Source organism: Galleria mellonella, unplaced genomic scaffold (genome assembly GCF_026898425.1).
Source record: "Galleria mellonella isolate WM207_F2 unplaced genomic scaffold, CSIRO_AGI_GalMel_v1 utg33, whole genome shotgun sequence".
Lineage (NCBI taxonomy): Eukaryota > Metazoa > Arthropoda > Insecta > Lepidoptera > Pyralidae > Galleria > Galleria mellonella.
The window spans coordinates 11236877-11258628 of record NW_026442079.1 but is presented as its reverse complement, the minus strand read 5'-3'; the positions used below and the strand labels follow the sequence as shown (position 1 = coordinate 11258628).

The 21752-nt window shown below is 32.9% G+C and overlaps 1 protein-coding gene across 18 annotated transcripts in view; it reads left to right on the top strand.

Moving 5' to 3' along the window:
- LOC113519612 (coiled-coil domain-containing protein AGAP005037) overlaps positions 1-21752 on the top strand; it is a 282821-nt gene that overhangs the window by 74644 nt on the left and 186425 nt on the right. The window lies entirely within an intron of this gene.

The following is a 21752-nucleotide window of genomic DNA, read 5'->3' as shown; positions in this document are numbered from 1 at the left end:
AGTACGACGCAAATACTTGTACACTTTACTACGTAATACTTTATAGGGTTTCTGTCTGTCGGCATAATTTCAGTTTCAATGGTAGACCTCTGTTACGGGGGGTTCCATTGTCTTAAAATAAAGCCAAAAGAATCATTGTTAAGTTACTTCTTCTCTAAGGTTACCCGTTTGGCCTTATTCTCGATTTTTCTCTAAAATACGAAGGAATACGAATTGGGTAAGTATAATAGCTAGCTTTGCTTATTGACGCGTCATTTTAGTTGACGCTAGGTAACCAACAAGTACACTCATAAGCACATGCTTATAAGTAAATACTTGTATTACCCACTGAGTCTTGGTCCAACCTCGTCTATGTTACCATTAGAGTAAGCATAGGCGCGGTTACCTAGTGAGCCATTGTGATATCAGTATCAAATACCAAGGCTTAGCAACTTCTGTATCATGCGATATCATTCTGCTTAGTATATAGTTTTTTTTTTTTTTTATATATCAGATACTACAAGATAAAGGCTTGAAGTAGAATGATTTATAGTTGAAGACGTGGTATATTTTTAATTTTTTTTTTATTTTCCACTCGAAGTGGCGATCAATCTGATAGAGACTTCATAGAAAATGGTAAACTTTACCTATGAACAGAATAATGATTACTTGCAAATGATTAATTGCACATGCAGATGAATTTGAACGAAGTCTTGCTCTACTTTTCTTACATATTTCCTACTATTTAATCCACTTATCACAGTCTTTGACGGTTTCTTATTCAAAGCAAGCCATTATCCTAACCATCCACTATGACTAGGGTAGTCGTAGTGGATGGTGTCTAAATACGTAGATTGACACTAACAGATGTAATCAAGTTATGAGGGCTATAAATATATATATAGGTTTTTACTACATCAAAGTTCGTCATAGTCGTAGAATACCGACGGATCTTTTTATGTAATATTTGTCAGATTCGTCAGTATTCTACGACTATGACGAGTTCATTAATATTGTTTATATAAGTAGGTAGTGAATATCCAAAGAGAAGTTAAGTTTAAGAATAACAAACGCAAAACACTTTTCGAAGAAAAAAAAATAAATTTCAAGTCTTCTTTTTGTGAACGTGGAAAATATTATTTTATTTTTGAACCCCTCATACATCATACATCATCATCCATCTACACTTACATGTTTTATTTGTTCCGTTACTTTTACATTTTTTATTTATCATTTCAAATTTTAAATACGAACATATTAATGCATTGCAAATTTAATTTAATACATACGAATAAATTTATATATAGAAACTGCATCACTATCGGTTTAGTAATATTTTTTACTAACTTTTTAACCGTTAACTCGTACACATAGATTACAGAAATAGAAATCAATGAAATAAAGCATTTACAGATGGCGCGTCAAAATAAAATACAGCAGTTTTTAAGTTACACTTCAGGAATGCATCTATGAAACCTCATCCAATTTGGTGTAGTAGTTTTTACCTGATGCCGGAACAAACATACAGACAGCTAAACAACCTTTTTTTAAAAATAATTGTTTTGGCGTCTATTAGTCTTATAAGACCCTTGCTATTATTTTATTTTTAAATATCTCTCATGTTTAGTTTAATTACTATATATTACTACTATTATATATGTTTGTATGTTTATTTATCATATATTGTTATTTTTCAAAATATTTATTCAATTTACATTTTTTTTAAATCTATGCACCGCCATTTACTCTCTGTTTAGCGTAACGGTTGACTGGTAGAGAATGTCATCAGGCATTAACTCCATCCTGTGGACATTTCCTACCAAAAAAAATCTGTGCAAAAGTATAAATAAGTAAATAAATAAATAAGGGGTAGTCCCCTGCCTCATAGTTATTCAGGCAGGTGCAAAGAGTTTCCCACTACATGCCCCTCGTCTTTTCTTATTACGTGACCATGGTAGTGTGGGTAGATGGTAAGAGACTGCTTTCTGTGTATTACTTTCACATCTGAGTAACTTTGAAGGTACCACGAATAAGTTTATCTAGCGCTTAATGCTTCTGTCTATTGTAAATGTTTATGGGCTAAGGTAATCACTTATCGTCACTACAATCGGGCTGTTTGGTTGTTTGTCACCTCAGTGGTATAAAAGACCTTACTTCCCTAGACCACCTCAGTATTTTCATTTATGTGGTATTAAACAAAAATACTATAAATAATATAACACGACACTGTTATAAATAAATGACAAATGAATAAGAGATCAGATGTCGCTGTCTCGTTCTATCTAATGCACGCGGTAGCGATAACGTATCTATAGTTTTATTTGCTATTTATCTACGGATAATGGCAATAACATATGTTCGAATTATATGATTGCTAAACGCATAATGATCGAATAGTCGACACCTTTTTGTTATTTAGTTAGACTGAATAATGAGTAAGACGCAAGATGATGTGGCCTACTTCCTTATATCCGGGTACCGGTACCGGAAAAGCATATACGACCGGACAGGATAACATTCGGTTCTCTCGAATTAACTTTCGTCCCCGAAAGCGTCAAAAAGGGACGTTAATCTGAGAACACATAATTAAGAAAACATTTCGTCTCTGTTACTGATAAGTAGATTTTGTTAAGTAAAAAAAAAGGTAGCAAATTAAGTGAGATCATTAATATTGACCAGTAATCTTTTATATCATGAGGAAACAAAATAACACATGGACAAAATCAATCACAGATTGGTGTATGAGATGTAGGGATACAAAAGAAAGAGCCTGTCTCCCGTTAGGGTAGACAGAAACAATAAAACGCCAAATGCTTCGATTCACACAAGCCTGTTTCGTTTCTTTAAAATTCATCTGTCTTTTCATACACGCTCGCTGGTTACGGGTATTTTTAATTTGGCCCTTCATCAGCACGTCTCTTATATGTATATATCTGTCTAGGGCGGCCCCTACTGACCTCTCCATTCATTCTTGCTTGACATAAAAAAGGACATTAAAAAAAATTATGGTACAGGTTAATAAAAGATAGAGAAAGATGGAAGGATCTTGATGAGGGAGGAGAATTATTTACAGTATCAAAAAGCATGTATGTACATTTTTAGATCCGTAAAGGCTTTATTATTATATTTAGTAATCTTAGTATTTCTATGTTAAAATGATTAAATCGAACCCCTTGGATGCGATACGCGATTTTTCATAAATAAATTCGATATGAAATATTTGAATTTCGAATGTTAAATTGCGTTACAGATTTGGCTCCACAATAAAGCAGTTTTTTTTTTCGGCAAAAAAAAAAATGATATCTGCATCAGAGATACAATTATTTTACATATTTCTATTTTAAAGCAACATCGCCATAGTAGATTACAAAGTCATTTGCATTGCTCGTATGTATCTACATAAATAAATAATTGGTCGAAATGGCGTGTAGGGCGGTATGGATATATTTTTGGTTGGTGTTGTAATGAACGGATTAGCAAGCCTTAGCGCTGCGTTATAGTGCCCAACTATTTTCAGGTGCACCGCAAAGATACTCCTTACCTGCATCTAACGTTAGCCATTGTCATCCTGCCTCATCAAGTTAATTTCAATTGACAGACAGCTACCGCCATGTGCATGTCTTACAGTGACCAGTCTAGAAATACCGTAATAGACTGCGAACCCAGGTTTACAGCTGCAAGTTAATTTTGTGAAACATGCCGTTTTTCTCGGGAGAGATCACGTCTCACCTTCTGTCCAGCCCTTTATGCCTTTCATCCCGCACGAAGTATCTAAACAAGATGATTAACTGTGCTGTGGAAGGCGCTAGTTTCTGGTACTTTTAAGTTGTTTATTGACTCCACAGACGAAGAAGTAGTTAACTGTGTCGTATTATTGCAGCGATTTTGACGGTGACAGGCCTAAATGGGGATAGAAACATATAACGGTTTAAGCTGACGGTTTAGATGCTTGACATGCTTTTAGGCTAATGTATCCATCAAACAGGAGTTAGCTTCCATTATGTCGCTATACAGCTCCTTCCGCGAGATCGTGATGCTTCCTGCATCACTTTCATACTGTTAGTCAGTCAGCATCTTAGTTATTTATTCTCTTTAGATTAAAGATATGTCACGGGTTAATAATATAAATATATAGGATAAAATCAAAATAATTAACTGTACGTTTTACTAAGACTCTACCTATTCTTTAAAATATCTTATATATAAAATTCTCGTGTCACGGTGTTTGTTACCAAATTCCTCCGAAACGGCTTGACCGATTTTTATGAAATTTTGTGTGCAATATGCACACAAAATTTCAGGGTAGGTCTGAGAATCGGCTAACATCTATTTTTTATACCCCTCAATGATAAGGGTGATCCTCCCCAATTTTTTTTTTCTTTTTTAATTTTTCCATTTCTATTTTATTATGATTTAGCAAAATACAATACAATTTCAAATTTTCAACCTTTTATGATCAACCCCTGTTTTTTAAGCGCGATTTTTATATGCCGCAATAGTGTTGCAAGATGGCAATCGAATATAATAATTGTAGTACGATAAATTTTCATGAATAGTTCTAAAAATAATGTATATGGTAAAACAACGTTTGCAGAGTCATCTAGTATTATAATAGAAATTTGATGATTAAAAAATGTATTAAAAATAGAAAAATTTAAGCTTCTTATATTTAACAGGTCGACACGTTGTGAAAATATGGGAGAATCCAAACCTTTTTAATATTTTTGGACATATGTTTTGTTTAGTTAAAATATGTAGTAGATATATTAAGGTAGTATAGTCGTGAGAGTCAAATGTAAATAGTAATATTATATTTACTTTCCTCAACTATATAGAAACCGAGTTTGCCCTTCATAAGTGGGAAAACAACTCGCGTCTTGCAATATATGTCTTGTAGTCCTCAGACGGAGTTAGTATATTAAGATGTCAACAGTACGGCAATATTGTGAGTAATTCTCCTACCTCCTGCTAAGTACTCGTGAACTGTTATTAAAACAAATAAAAGTTTCGTATTATTACGGCCACTTGTAGAAGCGCAAATATTAGTAGTTTGTTTTTGTTTAATTACAAATAGCGTTGGAAACACTACACTTGTAGCGTATTGTGTAAAAAACCAGTGGATTTGTTATACAATAAATGCGGAATCAGTACGATAACGAAGCCTATCGAAAGTAAAATTATAACTAACTATAAAATTATAACTTACTATTACGTAATTGGCGAAGATATCTCGTAACATAAAAAATACAAATTGGTAAACTATTCCTTTTAGAGAGACTTTTAGAATGTCTCAATTCAAATGTATTTTTTGTATTCAACCCAAAATTTGGGATTATGAATTTTTTTTGTAATTGAGTAATATATTGATAACCAATTAAAATAGTCACTTGCTACTTAACAAATTCTATTTGTTAAGTAACAAATGCGCACATACATACGCATTCTCGCTTTAAATCACTTCCAACTGCTATTAATTTAAAGTATTTATAAAATATCTTGTCGTCTATTCTATCTGTATAATTTAGTAACTTTTAATTAAAAAAGATATAATTATTATTAAAATAAAAGAAAAGAAATAATATTATTGATTTAGTCTTAATTATAATCACTGTTTTTTGTGGAATAAAATTAATTTATTTATATATTAAACTTTAATATACCTAGATAGTGTAAATGATGGGATTAATACCATGTGGCGTTATCTATCAGTTAATCGCAGGTAGGAATCACAGAAAATATAATTGACAGTGCAACGTGATGAGCAAATTAATGGAAAACTGTTTTCTTATATATGTTTGTACACATAAGTATCTATATATAATAATAGTGCGTCACCTATCCTTTATCTTTTTTCTCAATATCCTTTACTCAAAGGTTGTCTGGAAGAGGGTCAATTTTTATATCACTTCTCATTATTATTATTTTTATTTTTTATTATTTTTTTAATGAAGTGTTAATAATAAAAATTAGAAAAAAAAAAAAACACAATATTAGATTTAAACACTAATTTAAATATAACATACATACGAGTAACTTTTACTTTTGAAAGTCCTGTGTTCGATTGTCAGTGGGCACAATAGTATTGTTACATTATTAATCAAACAGAGAGATTAGTTGAGCATTGTGCTGGTGAACCGCAATAATACCAACAGCGTGCGGAAGGGTGGTTAAATAATAAATAAATAGCTATTGCCTCGCCAGGCATTCGGTATTATACTGAATCCTGTCGTATGCCAATTGACAATTCATTAAGTTCTGCGAATGAACATTTGTAACATTGTAGCGTTCGTTTTGCGGCTTTGAGAGGATATTTGCGAAATTTGAAACACGGGGAAATTAATTTACATTTTATTTTCAGTAAAGGTGATTTTAATTGTGACAGAAAAACATTGCGTTTTTGCGGGACAGTTCGCGATAGAGTTCAGTATTATGGCAACGACGAATGTTATTACATTGCGGCATCTAGTCTCGACTTTTACTAAACTACTCACAGATTTACTTGTTTTAAATACTATAATTATTTTTTTATGAGACGGACAAATTTCAGAATAAATAAATGGTGCGGGGTTATTAATAAATCGAGGGAAATTTTCAAATTTAAATCTAACAGATTCAATAACTTTCGTAAAAAAATTACCGCATAGTAAAGAGTAGGCTATTTAAGATACATTTTATACGAGTATGTCCGGATCCTCTATTTATTTACACGTAGGTACATATTTATTTACATACATACATTCAAGAACATTACCCTCCCTTTCTTAATAGTCGGGTAAAATTTAATTTGTTTCCTCATCAATTCATTAATTAATTTCAAAACTTGTAAGGATCAATATCAAATTACAACGGAATTAACATTTCAAATTAAAGAGCTCCTACTACGGAAGCTGTAAGGAAATATATTTTAATTATGTTGTATAATAATATCATAGAAGGAAGATATAACTTTACTACATGAAGAATCTGTACAAAAGTCGTCTGCTATTGTACCTTTGTCCTGCTCATGTTCCTGCAATAAAGCTTCTGTAAGTGTATAGTTAAAAGAATCAAAACGGTTTGAAGGTTAAGACATGGTAGTGTAATGACAGGGTAATAACAACATAATACTTTAGAATCATGAACATTGCAGAATAGATTGCCATGCCCACGATCTCTAGCTTTATTTATAATAATAATAATTTGTAGATTTGACATTTAATGTCAATTTCACACATATATATATTATATATATATATATATATATATATATATATATATATATATATATATATATATATATATATATATATATATATATATATATATAATTAAAAGTTCATTTTGCAACCTTAATAAATGTCTTTGTAAGCAAATTTTACATTTGACTATTAACTTAGTTACAGTTGTGAGCATTTTTTTTATATATTCTATCTGTAAGCTTTAGATCTAAAAACAAATGACAATACACGACTATACTAAGTATATACCATATACGTAGAATATAATTAAGTAAGTAGATAGTCAGATTTACTAAAATACAATGGAGTTTGTACGTTAGCCGGCGCTTTCTTGCCCGGTTTAGCCAGAATAGCGGATTTGGCAGAGTTCCCAATTCGTAACGTTCCCGGAAACTAATCGAATTTAGTATCAAGTTAGTAAATTCGAAGTGTTAGGTTCACTTTAGCATGTTCGAACTAAGTAACGAAATAAGCTGCTTTAATATTGCTATTTTGGGTCAGGTTAGAATTTAAAAGTTTGTAAATAATAAATTCTACGTCTTATAGTTCGAGTTATAAATGTAAAAACAATGAATTGAAAGAAATTTCTCCAGCGTTGTAGATGTTATGTAGATTATACGAGAGTATTTGAGTAGTAGTCATTTGTCTTGGTATGGATATGATGTGATACACAGGGGAGAAAATATGATTAAAAATTTGCATGGTCGTAAGAGTACTGTAAGACTCAAAAAGAGATGGGAGATTATGTAAAAGATGACATGCCCATAAAGGAAGTGAATACTGAGATAACTGCAAATAGAGATAGATGGAAAAGGAAAATATTACACCGACTACAAATAAATATGGGACAATATCAGGAAGATGATAATGATAACAATGAATTTATGTAATATGAACGCCCCATAGAAAGTATATAGAAATACGTCTTTTACCATTACATTGCTTACCGTAGTATCAATACACTTAGAAGATAACAGACAAAGGTGTCAAAAATGCGTTTTTCTACCATCACTCAGGTAATGGGAGTTAAGTATTGTATCTCTCTGATCGCGCTTTAGATCTCAGGCGAAGAAGGCGTAAAATGTGATCCCGATCTTCAATGAATACGTCGATTCATGCAACTTAATAAAAGAATGTCATCTAAGGAAATATAAAAGGTAAAAGACCAGAAGTCAGAAGTGACAGAATACTTTATAGATAATAACAAAAAATTGCCCGGACAAGAGAAAACTCTTAATCTGCCAACAAAAAATAAAAATACTAATTAATGAATGGCGAAGTCAAATGCAATAAACATTAATTGAGTAGTTGATGGACTTTTACAATAAAAGAATCTAATTCAATTAAATAATAGAATTTTCTTCTTAAGTAGGTAATTGTTTTTACCTTTCCAACGAATAATCCTTGGAGAGATTTAAACAATTATTTAACGAAAGGTGTAAATTAAAAACCACCTGGGAAAGGTTTAAGAGATTAATTTTAATTATTGAACTGTATTATATGAAAATGGAGATCAAGAACTGGCCGGAAGATCATTGCGAGATAATCCATAAGTTGGGCTGACGACATTACAAAAACAGTGTGTAAGATGTACATAGATGCCTCAGTGTGGGAGATTGAATCAATTGGAGAAACGATGAAGAGGCTTATACTAACAACTTGTAAACCAAAACTGAGATAGATTATTTATTTGATATACTTACTAGAAAATTCTTTGGGAACAATTCAGTTTTACGATTAATACCGTTAAACAATTTTTAAGTAAACAATTTTTTACAAGAACTTTGGATATTTTTTTTAATCATGCTATAAATATTGCGTTTTCTTTAATTAAATTGTAATAAATTGTAACAGCATTTGTTTTAAAAGTATCGAGTAACAATTTCTATAAATTTATTGTGAAATTCAATATCAATTTCGATGCTTCTAACTTAAAAGGTTTCTGTTCTTATCATAAAAGTTTGTTCGCCAATACTCACCTTTCAATAACGGATTATTCAAAGTTCTTTTTTATTATTTTGTAATAAAAATTCTGCAATATTTTTAAGTTTAACTTCAGTAATAATCTGCTCAAGAATAATCAGATAATCCTTAAAATAGAACTTCTCTTCTTAAGCATTATTCACACCAGTGCTAGTCAAATGTGAAGAAATTTCTTTCTAAAGTAATAAAGTATAAGTAATTGTGTCTAAATTTAATAAAGAGTGAAATAGAAATCATTAGCGTCCTTCTAAAGGAGTGTTGTACTATTAAAATTGAACATTTTCTCCAAATAAATATGAAATAATATTGCATGTTCATTCGATTTATACATGCATGCAAAATTTCAGTTCAATCAAAAACTGGGAAGTGAATCAAATTTAACTTGCAAGATTTGACAAACAGACAAACAACGGGACAGGTGAAACTAAATAAAAGCTTGTAAAATCACAAAATATTCAAAGAATCTTATACTAAAATGTCAACTGAATGGGTGTATTTAAGTTGTTTTAATGGAAAAAAATCTTAATAGAACATACGGTTAAAAGAATGCAAATGATTTTGTGTCGAAAGACTAATTTTTGCAATTATTGTCAATTTTCTGTATTAAACAAGAATACAGCAATATGAGGCCAGCAAAACAACGAAGTTCATAAGTAATATTTTTCCTGATATTATGAACATGAGTAATGGAGGGCACGCTCTTAACGAGTTACTGTGTCTTGACGGAAGCTGAGAATAATCTGACCTGAGGTGTGTGAATAGCGCTTTATTAGAACACATATAGAGTATGTGTCGACATAATGGTAGACATGCATATATTAATACTCATATATAAATATTACAAAATAGTGTGGTTAAGTTAGTTGAACGACTGTTTAATCCTTATTGTAGATCGTGGTGAGTAAAATTTATTTAGATTGAGGTTTATGGTAAAGTTTTAACAAAATTTGAACAAGCAGTCGACTCAGTTTATTGCCCTGGTTTACAAAACCACTGTTACTGAAACTTTCAGACTGTTTGCCTTTACAATCAAGTGACGTAGGCGGTTCATTTGTTGAATCCTTGTTACCAAGGTTACCTCACAGTCTGGTCTTTTAGCTTGGACAAATTTAGACTTTCCAATTGGATTTACTAACTGCTAATTTGGGTGATTTGCTATGACTTTGATTAAATCATTGTATTATTAGCATTGAGTTTTTAAAAACTTTGTAAAGACAGCTTTGATTAGGTTGTTTATGAGATGGAAATGCTGTGACAACGGTAACCCCACCAGCATTTTTTTTAATGGGTGATAATGGAATAGTAGCCCTCCTCCTACCCTCGCTATTGGTATACACCAGCAGGGCACCAGTGAAGGATAATAGGTGATGAGGAAGCAGGTCAGTTAGCCCATCGTGACGAATTCAACAAGAATTGTTCACAACGGTTTCCAGAGGGAACCACGTGGAGGTCAACCTAATAGGGCATATTGTTAGTAATGGGGCTATCAAACTTCATTACTAACAATCCCTTTCCCTCTCCCCACCTGCATTATCACTGTGCGCTGGTGAGGTACCAATGAGAGAATAAAGATGAAATCAGGTTAGTTGGTCCAACGTGATGAATTTACTAGGAATCAACCACGACAGTTTTTAGGAAGTACCACGTGGATATTAACCTGACAGGGTATATTGATACCAAAAACTCCCACATTTATTATATCAATTTTGAAGACCTCCATAATTTTGTAATGGTTGGATTTACTGATTGTCATATTCAATTTGGTATCGATATTTTTGACGTAATTGCGTGTCCTGAAACAATTCATGCTCATGTTAATGTTCAGATTTGTGGCAGCATGGTGGGCCGGGTCGTTGGGCTCCTATGATATAGTTGAACACAACGATGACTGGCTCATCCGTCATACTCGTGAACGGGTGCTTCTAGTAGGTACTGATTTGTTCGAGAATACCGTGGTTGATTGTAGCGTTGTAGCTTCTTCCACTTATATAAAAATGACTATTCAAAAATGGTTATTATTAAGTTTATTCGAATAAAAAATATTTTTATTTACTTATGCTAATTTTATACTACTAAACAGGCCATGTGCTTGGTTGTAAATTTATACATTCAGAATGGAGTAACGATATGTTACGAATTCGTGTACTGTAGGCGTTTCTTATAATTTTTGCTGAATCATGGATTCGCATGGAGTACTTAAAAATTTTGCTAATAGTAAAACGTTCACGTGTTACGTTAACTTTTTAATGGAAAGAAGAATTTTATTTCGTGCATTACACAAAATAAGTTTATACACGCGATCATAAATATTAAGTGCCGTAAAATATGTGTTATATGTTGCTGCTGTAACACATATAAATTTTATGTGTATTACAGCGGCAAATGAGCTTCGGCTCAGAATAAGCTTCACTAATCATTGAAATACGGTTTTGCTATTAAAATTTGTATGTGCATAGATACTTTAAAAGTGGATTTGTACAATTAGAGTATAGTATAATGGTCTACATATTATATTTAATTTTGAGACACTTTATAAATAGTTTTTTTAATGAATATGCTGACGGGGCACAAGTGAGCGATGATAGGTGAAGATAAAAGCAGGTCAGTTAGCCCACCGTGATGAATTACACTAGAGTTAACCACGATGGTTTCTAGGGAGACCCGCGTGGAGGTCGACTTGATAGGATGTATTGCTGGCAATAAGTCAGCTAGACCCCATTACTAATCATCCCTTTCCCTCCTATATAAGCAGTTAGGTAGTCAGTCATATATATATGAAGGATATAGACAAAGAACAAGGTATGTCCTAATGAAGCGGTTATAAGAAAAATGCAATTACAAGATTGAAATTATTAAATGTATCTTTGTTAAAATTAAACGTTTTAATTCGAACTTTTGAATAAAATAAAATGTGTGTGAGAGAGAGAGAAAGAGAGAAAAAATATTTTAACAAAAACAATGGAATAAATTATAAATACTCTTAATTTTACTAGAGATCATCCAGTAGTCGAAATTCGGCCATGATAAATTTAAGTTTCAAATTTATAAGTTTCAAGATTATTAAGGTTGTAACGTCAAAGACTATATATATATATATATATATATATATATATATATATATATATATATATATATATATATATATATATATATATATATATATATATATATATATATATATATATATATATATATATATATATTTGGCATTCAGTAAGACAATAAATAAATAATATTAAAGACTAAAGACAAACAATATTAATCTATTCTCAATTTGACCACAGACTTTAACAATAAACAAAAGAGTATATATGCTTGTGAGTGTCAAATACATGGTAGTGTGTGTAATGTTTATTGATTTAATGTATCTTTTATGTATAATTTGGAAAAAACTATTACTTCTTCTCTATATAAACTATAAGTGTGCGAAATTTCATACTCCTCCGTCTGCGCAATTTTCAAAGTTTTGTTTTCACTTCACGTATATATATAGATTATGTGGTTATGAAATTTATGATATTCCCTGTTCTTTAACTGTATTCTTTATATTATGAACATTGATATGAAAAATCTTTAAATTTTTAAACACGAATATTCAAAGCGAAGTATTATTATTTTGGCCACTGTAAACGTCATGTATTAGCTTATTCATGTACATGTACAAACAAGATAATCATAATAATAATTTGTAAATGACTTTAATTGCTGAGGGAGTTAGTAAGTTGGCTAAAAGGGTTCGAATGAGAATTAATTGGAAAAGTTTTCCACATTCATATATGTATATCGTAGGTAGATCTGTTATAACTCCACCTTAAGTCATCGGTCTTTTATAAGTACACGAATCTATTCATTGAACTGAAAACGTTTAAGATCAGGCGTTTGGTGTACTTTGCCTTGAGAACTATTTTGATGGGTGAAAATGGTATGGTAACCCCGCCTGCGCTAACGGGATACGCTGGCGGAGCACCAGTGAAGGGTGATAGATGGGAATGAAAACAGGCCAGTTAGCTCATCATGATGAATTCATCAGGAATTAACCATGATAGTTTCCAGGGGGGACCGCGAGGAGGTCGACCTGGTTGGGTATATTGCTCGCAATGGTATTCTCAGTCTCCATTACTAACAATCCCTTCCCCCCCCCCCCCCTTGAGAACTATTGTGTTGGTTTATTACATTTTATTCGTACATCTTTTATGCGACGACAAGAAGAAGGACAATTGTTTTTATTGTAAAGTTCGATCAATTTAAAATAGATTTTATTAATTTGAATAAACAGTTATACATTGGCTTAGATTATGTAGATGGGGTGTCTCCATACAAATGCTTCGCTAAAAACAGACCAACTTTTTCATCCATGTGTGCGTGAATACTATTAGTATAATATACATTCATTATTAAGTGTATGGAAAAAGTATACTGTAAAATTAAATTAGAGAATAAGACGATACAATTTTTTTTAAAGAATTGTAAATGGCCGCCGTTTTAATTAATACATGTATTTTAATTTGTAAGAAATACGTACGTACACTTGAAAATGTTTATTATATAAAAAGAATAGTTCCCAATTTTAATATAGAAATCGATCTGATATGGGAATCTTTTAATCTGAGTGTTTGTAATACTGAACATGAAGTGCATTTGTTTTGATTAAAAAAAAATGTGATAGCCAACTTGGCTATTTGGCTGACTAAAAATCGTTCTGTATTTCACGCTTGATGCTCTATCAATAAAATCTAAGTGCGTTATATATTCTGTTTAGTAATAGTTCTTGTCAATATTATGCTAGACCTATAATATTAATGTTATTATAATACTAATTTTGTACACATATAAGTAATTTTCTTAAGAAATTATTTTTTATAACGTATTATATAGGATTAACTATTGCTTCAATTTTATCTGCAATATGAAAAGGAAAATGCCTTTATCATTTTTTTTTATACAACTTAAAATGGCAAACAAGCTGACGGCCCACCTGATGGAAAGTGGTAACCGTCGCCTATAGACATGAGCAGTACCATGGACATAACAGAGTATACTGTTTCGCCCATGATACCCCACATGCGTTGCCATTCCTGAGGACTCAGATGTTATTCCTGTGTACCCAGTAAATTTAAATATTTATTATTATATTATTTAATGATTAAAAATTTCTTATCTAATGATTTCTTATTGACTTGATTCTAAAGGACAAAATAAAAAAAGATAAATAGAGTACTTCACTAAACATTTCAGAGGAATAGGGATCGAGAAACGACAACTAAAGCTAAATCGCTAGCAATAGCAATCAATCCGTAATCTTCAATCGCTCTCCAAGTCTTACGTCGGCTTTGGAGTTCCTTCCTCACTCGCTGTGTAAGCCCTTTAAAACTATAGACTATCTGAAAAATAAACACAAAGGAATAAATAAAGAAAACAACATCTTAAGTAGGTGAAAGTAAAAGAAAATATTTACTATCTTTTTTAATTTATATAGGTATACTAGTTTTCGAACACCATAAACATATTTGGTTAGTAACTGACTTAAAGTCATATTTATAAAAAAAATAAAAAATAGCAACTTCTGTTATAAAAAAAGGAAAACAATATATTAATTCTTATTTTAAAATGAATAAGGTGCACCGATGGACGACGATACGTTTCATAGACTAAATTACATTTAAATATTTGAATTTAGAATGCGGAATTGTATCTCGATAAATAGGTTTTATTTTGTAAAACAGCAGTGTCAATCGTGAATAAATTCTATATGGGACCAATGCGGAAATAAACTTTAACATTTGCTAAATGAATTATCAATCTAGTTCTGAACTAAGAACATTGTATTACATACAAAAATACACATAGTCGAAATGAGAATGTTCTCTCTTTGAAAGTCAAATTAATATCGTAATGGCACATACACTTGTAGTTACTTAAAGTCTTATACCAATAAAGTAACTTATAAATTCATAAGATCAAATCATTTAAACTTGGCTTTTACTCAACATTCTATTGTGATGGCTTCGCTCTCAAACTGTCTGTCAGCTTATAAAGCATGTTGCTTAGAACTTTGGTGGGAAAAGTTTTAAACTCCTGACATGGCGGTGTGTAACCTCGAGTCAAAGTTATATTGTGTTCCGAGTGCAAAATAATGACTATAATACGCTTACACCCAGACAAAGACGGGGTAGATGACGAAAGTACCTATCTCATTATAGACGTAGACTTAATTAGTGAGAAAAATAATATTGATTAGTCATATTTATTGTTCTTATTTTAAAACGAATGATTCGTACCAACCAGTTCTTAGAAACATTACATTAAAAACGTTCCCATAACGAGCAAGATTTTGCACCGTGAGGCAGTCGGCGTATTACAATATTAACATGGGATCAACAGTTCAATGAATTTGTTTATTAATTTTTTAACATGTACTCGGTTTAGAATATGACTGTACTGATCGCATAATTGGCTTAACATACAGAAAAAAATCGACCGAAGAATCCGTTTGAAAATAATTGCTTGCTAGTAGTAAACATATTTCTATGTTTATTAATAATTTTTTTATTGTATTTATGGGACATAACTTTTAAAAACATTTCTACTTACTGTTATATTTTAGAAGACTCTTATATGATGCTGTCTTAAGTTCTAAACAATTTTGGCAATAAATTTCATTTATCAACAACTCCTAAATGAATTTAGATTAAAAAAAATGGCACTCAAGATATGAAAAGATACGACATCTACTTAATCTATGTCCATGGCGTACGCCATTTTCTCATTACTGTAGGTAGAGATCCAAGACCGTCACTCTAATCCTGATGTAGAAGAGTATTCGAAACTGCCAGACAGTATCTGAAATTGATTCACCGTTTAATCTCAGTTAAGAAACAAAAGGGCCAAGGTAATTTTTCAAAAACTTTGTTCATTTTCAAGAGTCTTTAAAAAAAAAGAGGTTCCCGATTCGTTTGTATTTTTTTTATGTTTGTTAGAACTTTGTCATTTATAAACCGATTTGGAATATTCTTTTTTTACCTGAAAGGATATATTTTCAAATTCGTTCCATAAAATTTTTATTAAAATATATAAATAAAATAGTAAAAATCTTTATTAAAATATACCTGTTAATAGCTCTTTTGAATCGTTAATTTTTAATGATTGCAAACTTAACAGTTACTCTTTTCAAATTATTATGTTTAAGAAAATTTTACGTTTGCATGAGTGCTGTGACTATAATTACAATTTATATCTGTTAATGTGTATTATTAAATGGAAAATGAACAAGCTAACATGAACAGAACAGTCCCCATAAGTAGCGCCCGTTCACGGGTATGACGAGTGAGCCAGCCATCCAGCTGCTAAAATAGTACATTAATAAATGTATAGTAGCCTAAAAATATTTTCTCAAAAATAGAAGGATTATAGCGTAGCAATAATTGTTTGTAAATTATATTTGCGCCAATGAAAAAAATTCGTACATTTATATAATAAATAAATAAATAAAACATGTGCAACAAATAGTACACTATTTTCTATATATGAAATTAAGTGGCTTTGTCTATTTGAACTGTGATTTAAAGTAAATTAAGTACTAATACAGGATATAATAATCTGAGTCCTATATTTGTACATATATTATTATAACATTTTTTTAATTAATATAACATATTAATTAAAATTATATAACAATCAATTTTACATTCAATTATCATCCGTAAAGAAAAAAAAAAAAACAGCGTGACTGTGTAATAAACAATCAAGAATCTTTACAAAAATATTATAAATGTGAAAGCAAATAGGCTAATTAGCATTACTTTGAATATATTTGATGATTCTATTTGCATACTTCTGATAATAATCGCAAACCAGTATTACTTAGTAATCCATGATTCATGGTACAATACCATTCAAATAACCAAGAACAGTTCATAGTGATTGTTTTTTCTTTTCATTTTGAAATTAGAATAGAGTCTATGAATAAGCAGCCAGAATGTTTTTTTTTTGTTTAGATTTTAAATAAAATTCTTATTTCGAATACGATATATTTCGTCATAAAAATGCGGTCGTTACCCACGGATGACTCGGTTCACTGCTCGTAAAAGCCGAATAATTTAAAACTTCAAAAGGGGTTCCTCTCACTTTTAAGTTCTTTATAATTGCTGTTTCCATTAAGTAAGTTTTAAACCCACATTTATAAACTTCGCGTTTAAAATTATTTCACCTGGCCGTTAATGATCTGAAGGCGACGGACTACGTTTAGATCTCGCGAACTTGTGGTGAAAAAGAAATGCATCGAATTTCTTTTAATACGATTAAAATGGACAAACGATTAGTAACGAGGCTCGTGGAATTTTCTTCTGGTGTCTCTTTTTGCGGGTTTCTAACGTGGTGTCTTTCAAGGCTGGAGTGAATAGACCTTATTTTAGTTTGTATGTAACATATAAGGCCTTTATCGTAACTAGTACTTAACTGATGAGACTGTGGTTGTACGTATTCAAATGAAACTCTGTCCCTTTTGAACCGACTTCAAAAAGAATAAGGTTCTAAATTCGGTTTGTATTTGTTTTTTTTTATGTTTCTATTTTTCAGTTCTGCTTTGCCAAACATTGACTGGGAGAGAATGCTATATAGCATTAAGTCCACCTTTTAATCGAAATCTTTTTTTGTAATATTAATAAAGAATAAATAATAAATTTACTGTCATCGCATTTGTTATATTATTAGCAAGTGGCTCTGGATGCGCATTTTTTTTTTAAATAAAATGTAAGTCATATTATTCACTGATAATGTAGCATCCTCTACATGAAAGAATTTTTAAAATAGATTTTTTACATTTATCCATTACATACAAAAAACATGTTTCCGATATTATAATATTAGTTCAGATATATTAAGAAAGGACTTTGTGAAATAAGCCTTGGTACAGATGCCTACTTGAATCTTCTCAAGTCTGATTTACAGACCACCAACTTGTAAATTTCGAGCGCCCGTTAAGAGCTGTGACAAAAGACGATTAAGTACTTGTTTAAACTTGTTTCAGCTATCTTCCTGCTTCTCTTGTTGTTTATGTTTGCTAATATAGTAAATTTGCAGTTAAGTTTGTTTACATGTTTATATCAATAAAGATTAACTGTCATTGTTTAATTTCGGCTGAAATTGCGTTTTTGAAGGCAAGTAAATGTTCTAAAAATGTTGCTGAAACATGATCCTACACAATTACCCGTATGCAAAAGCCCAAAGGATAAGCATACAGCCATAAACTAAAATTTCATCCCAACCATCTGGACGAGTGGCGGTCCTCCACCATGCGTTTTTCAAGACACTTTCTCCCACGCACAACCACTCTTTGGAATCAACTTCTAGCAGCAGTATTTCCGAACCGATACGATAACATAACCTTTAAGAAAAGAGCATATTCGTTTTTAAAAGGCCGGCAGCACACCTGCAATGCCGTAGGTATTGTGGGTGACCATGGACGGCGGTAGTCACTTACCATCAGGTGAGCCGCATGCTCGTTTGCCCCCTGTGTTGTAAAAAAAAAGCAAGTTGAAGTGGCAATGGGCTGGTCACATACCTGTGACGGGCAAATTCAGTGTAGGACGACCCCACTAGATGGAGTGAAGACCTGTAATGCATTGCAGGGAGCCATTGGTTACATGTGGCTCAGTATCGTTCTTTATGGCAATCTATGGGGAGGCTTATGTACAGCAGTAGACAAATAATGGCTGAAATGATGATGGAATGCTCTAAAGTTTGTATGGTCCCGACATAGAATGGGCCACACTCTTTCTTTCCAGTAGGTGTCGTAAGAGATGACCAAGCAAATTAAATACTAGAAGGATGAACAACAGTATCCCTCTTTATATATCACCAAAGCTTAACTGCGGTTGCCAACCCGCCTGCCAAACAGCAATTACTGGAAACCCCCCTCAATAAGGAGAGGCCTATATTGAGCAGGAGACGAAGAATTAATGGCTTATATAATGCTGATAATCAAAGACTATTAACATTAGAGTTATATCCGTATTTATAGCATAATATTTATTTAATAAAATTTTGCTGACCAACCTGGATTTACACTGGAGAACAAAGAAAATCTCTCAATCTGTCAGTTCTGTTAATATTTATAAAGATCGTCCCTACTATCTTTTGTCTCATTTCCTCAATTTATTACATGAAGATTTTTATTCCATTTTTTTTACTTTGCGCGTATTTTTTTCAAACTTTCTTTCATACAAACCTAGGCCTGTCAATTACATACATGACAATAAAAAAAAATAACCAAATAGGTGCAGTTGATTTAAAGCAATGCACGATACGAGTACAATCGACAATTGATTTTAATTATGTACCGTGTGATGAGGGAGACTTTGTACAAAAGTCGATTGCTTGGGCACCTCTGTCCTATTCGTGTTTCTACCATGAAGCAGATGTTTTTACATGGCTGTGTTTCGGTTTGAAGGATGGGATATGGCGTGAATTTACAGGGTACAGAGGAATACCACTTGAGTCCTCAGGAATGGCAACGCATGGGGGGTATCATGGGCGAAACAGTATACTCTGTTATGTCCATGGTACTGCTCATGTCTATAGGCAACGGTTACCACTTTCCATCAGGTGGGCCGTTAGCTTGTTTGCCATTCTAAGTTGTATAAAAAAAAAGGGAGGGCGGAGAAGGGAGACTAGTGGCCCCATCGTTAGCAGTATACCTTGTCAGGCCGATCTAAACACTGTCCCCCTAAAAATGTATATTTTTCTTGATGAGTTCATCTCCAATGGCCTACAGACTTGTTTTCATTCTCAAATATCATCCCTCACTGGTACCCTGTTAGTATTTACCAATTATCCTTACCATTCCATCATCATTGAAAAGTTAAAATGTATTTATCATTATCATCAGATCAGATCAGCCATTAACTGCCCACTGTTGAATAAGGGTTTTTTTTAATGGATGATAATGATATGGTAACCCCGCCTGCGCTATCGATATACACCGGTGGGGTACCGGTGAGGGATGATAGGTGAGGATGAAGTAGATCAGTTAGCCCATCGTGACGAATTCAACAAGAATTGTTCACGATGGTTTCAAGGGGGAACCACGTGGAGGTCGACCTAATAGGGCATATTGCTAGAAATTTACCTGTAGTAGCCACGTTTGGCAGGCGAGTTGGAACCACGGTTAAGCTTTGGTGTTCTTTTAAGAGAGACCTTGCTGTCCATCCCTCGACTATTAGTTTCCCTTAGTTGTCTCTTACGAAATCCATGGGAAAGAAAGGGGTGGTCCATTCTATGTCGGGACCACACGGCGATTTTTGTTTATACATATACGAGGTCTGTCCGGAAAGTTCGTATAAAAGTGTTCTGGAATGCGAGAAAGAGGAGTGGGGAGGCCAGGTAAGCGCAGGACCCCTTCCTTATGTCCCTAACAATGCTTCAGTTCTGGTCTGACCGCCGTGCGGTGCGAACTGGCTTGTCACGCCATCTGTGAAGTTACCTCTTAACGAAACCCCGTCGGCATGGAGCCCGCTTCCGTTGAAGAGCAGCGCGTCGTAATCAAGTTTCTCTCGAAACTCGGCAAGAATGGCCGTGAAATTTTTGCCGATCTCAGAACAGTTTATGGGGATGATGCTGTGAAGGAACCAACCGTCCACAAGTGGCTAAAAAGATTCAGAGAGGGCCGAGAAAGCGTTCAAGATGACCCACGTTCAGGACGTCCTTCCACTTCACATTCCGACGAAAACGTGGAAAGAATTCGAACTTGTGTTAATGGGGACCGTCGTTTAACGGTCAGACAGGTGGCTGAAGAGCTTAATTTGGGCAAAACCGTGGTCCACGAAATTCTAAGAAACGAACTTCAAATGAAAAAAATTTGCGCCAAGATCGTTCCGTGAGTTTTTGAGTAAAAATTCCATTACGGTGACCGAACACCCCCCTATTCGCCGGATTTGGCCCCGTGTGACTTCTTCTTGTTCCCAAAAACCAAATTGGTACTTCGGGGGCGGCATTTGGGGGACATAAATGAGATAAAAAAAGCTACGACGGGGCAGCTGAGAAACCTACAACCAGAGGACTTTCAAGGAGCCTTCTCACAGTGGAAACGGCGTTGGCACAAGTGCATTATGTCACAGGGGGAGTACTTTGAAGGGGATAAAATTGATTTACCTGAATAATTGTAAAATAAAATTTTTAAAAAACTTTTATACGTACTTTCCGGACAAACCTCGTACATAAACAAATATATACACAGGGGGAAAGGGATTGTTAGTAATGGAGACTGAGAATCCCATTGCTAGCAATATACCCAACCAGGTCGACATCCTCGCGGTTCTCCCTAGAAACTGTCATGGTTAATTCCTGATGAATCCATCATGACGGGCTAACTGGCCTGTTTTCATTCTCATCTATCACCCTTCACTGGTGCTCCGCCAGCGTATCCCGTTAGCCCAGGCGGGGTTACCATACCATTTTCACCCAAAAAAAAAATATATATATATACACATATTACAAAACAAGCTTGTTTACATTTTATAGATACCTTTTGTTCGCCAAGTTTCGGTTTGAGAAGATAAATTACCGCCGAATAGATAT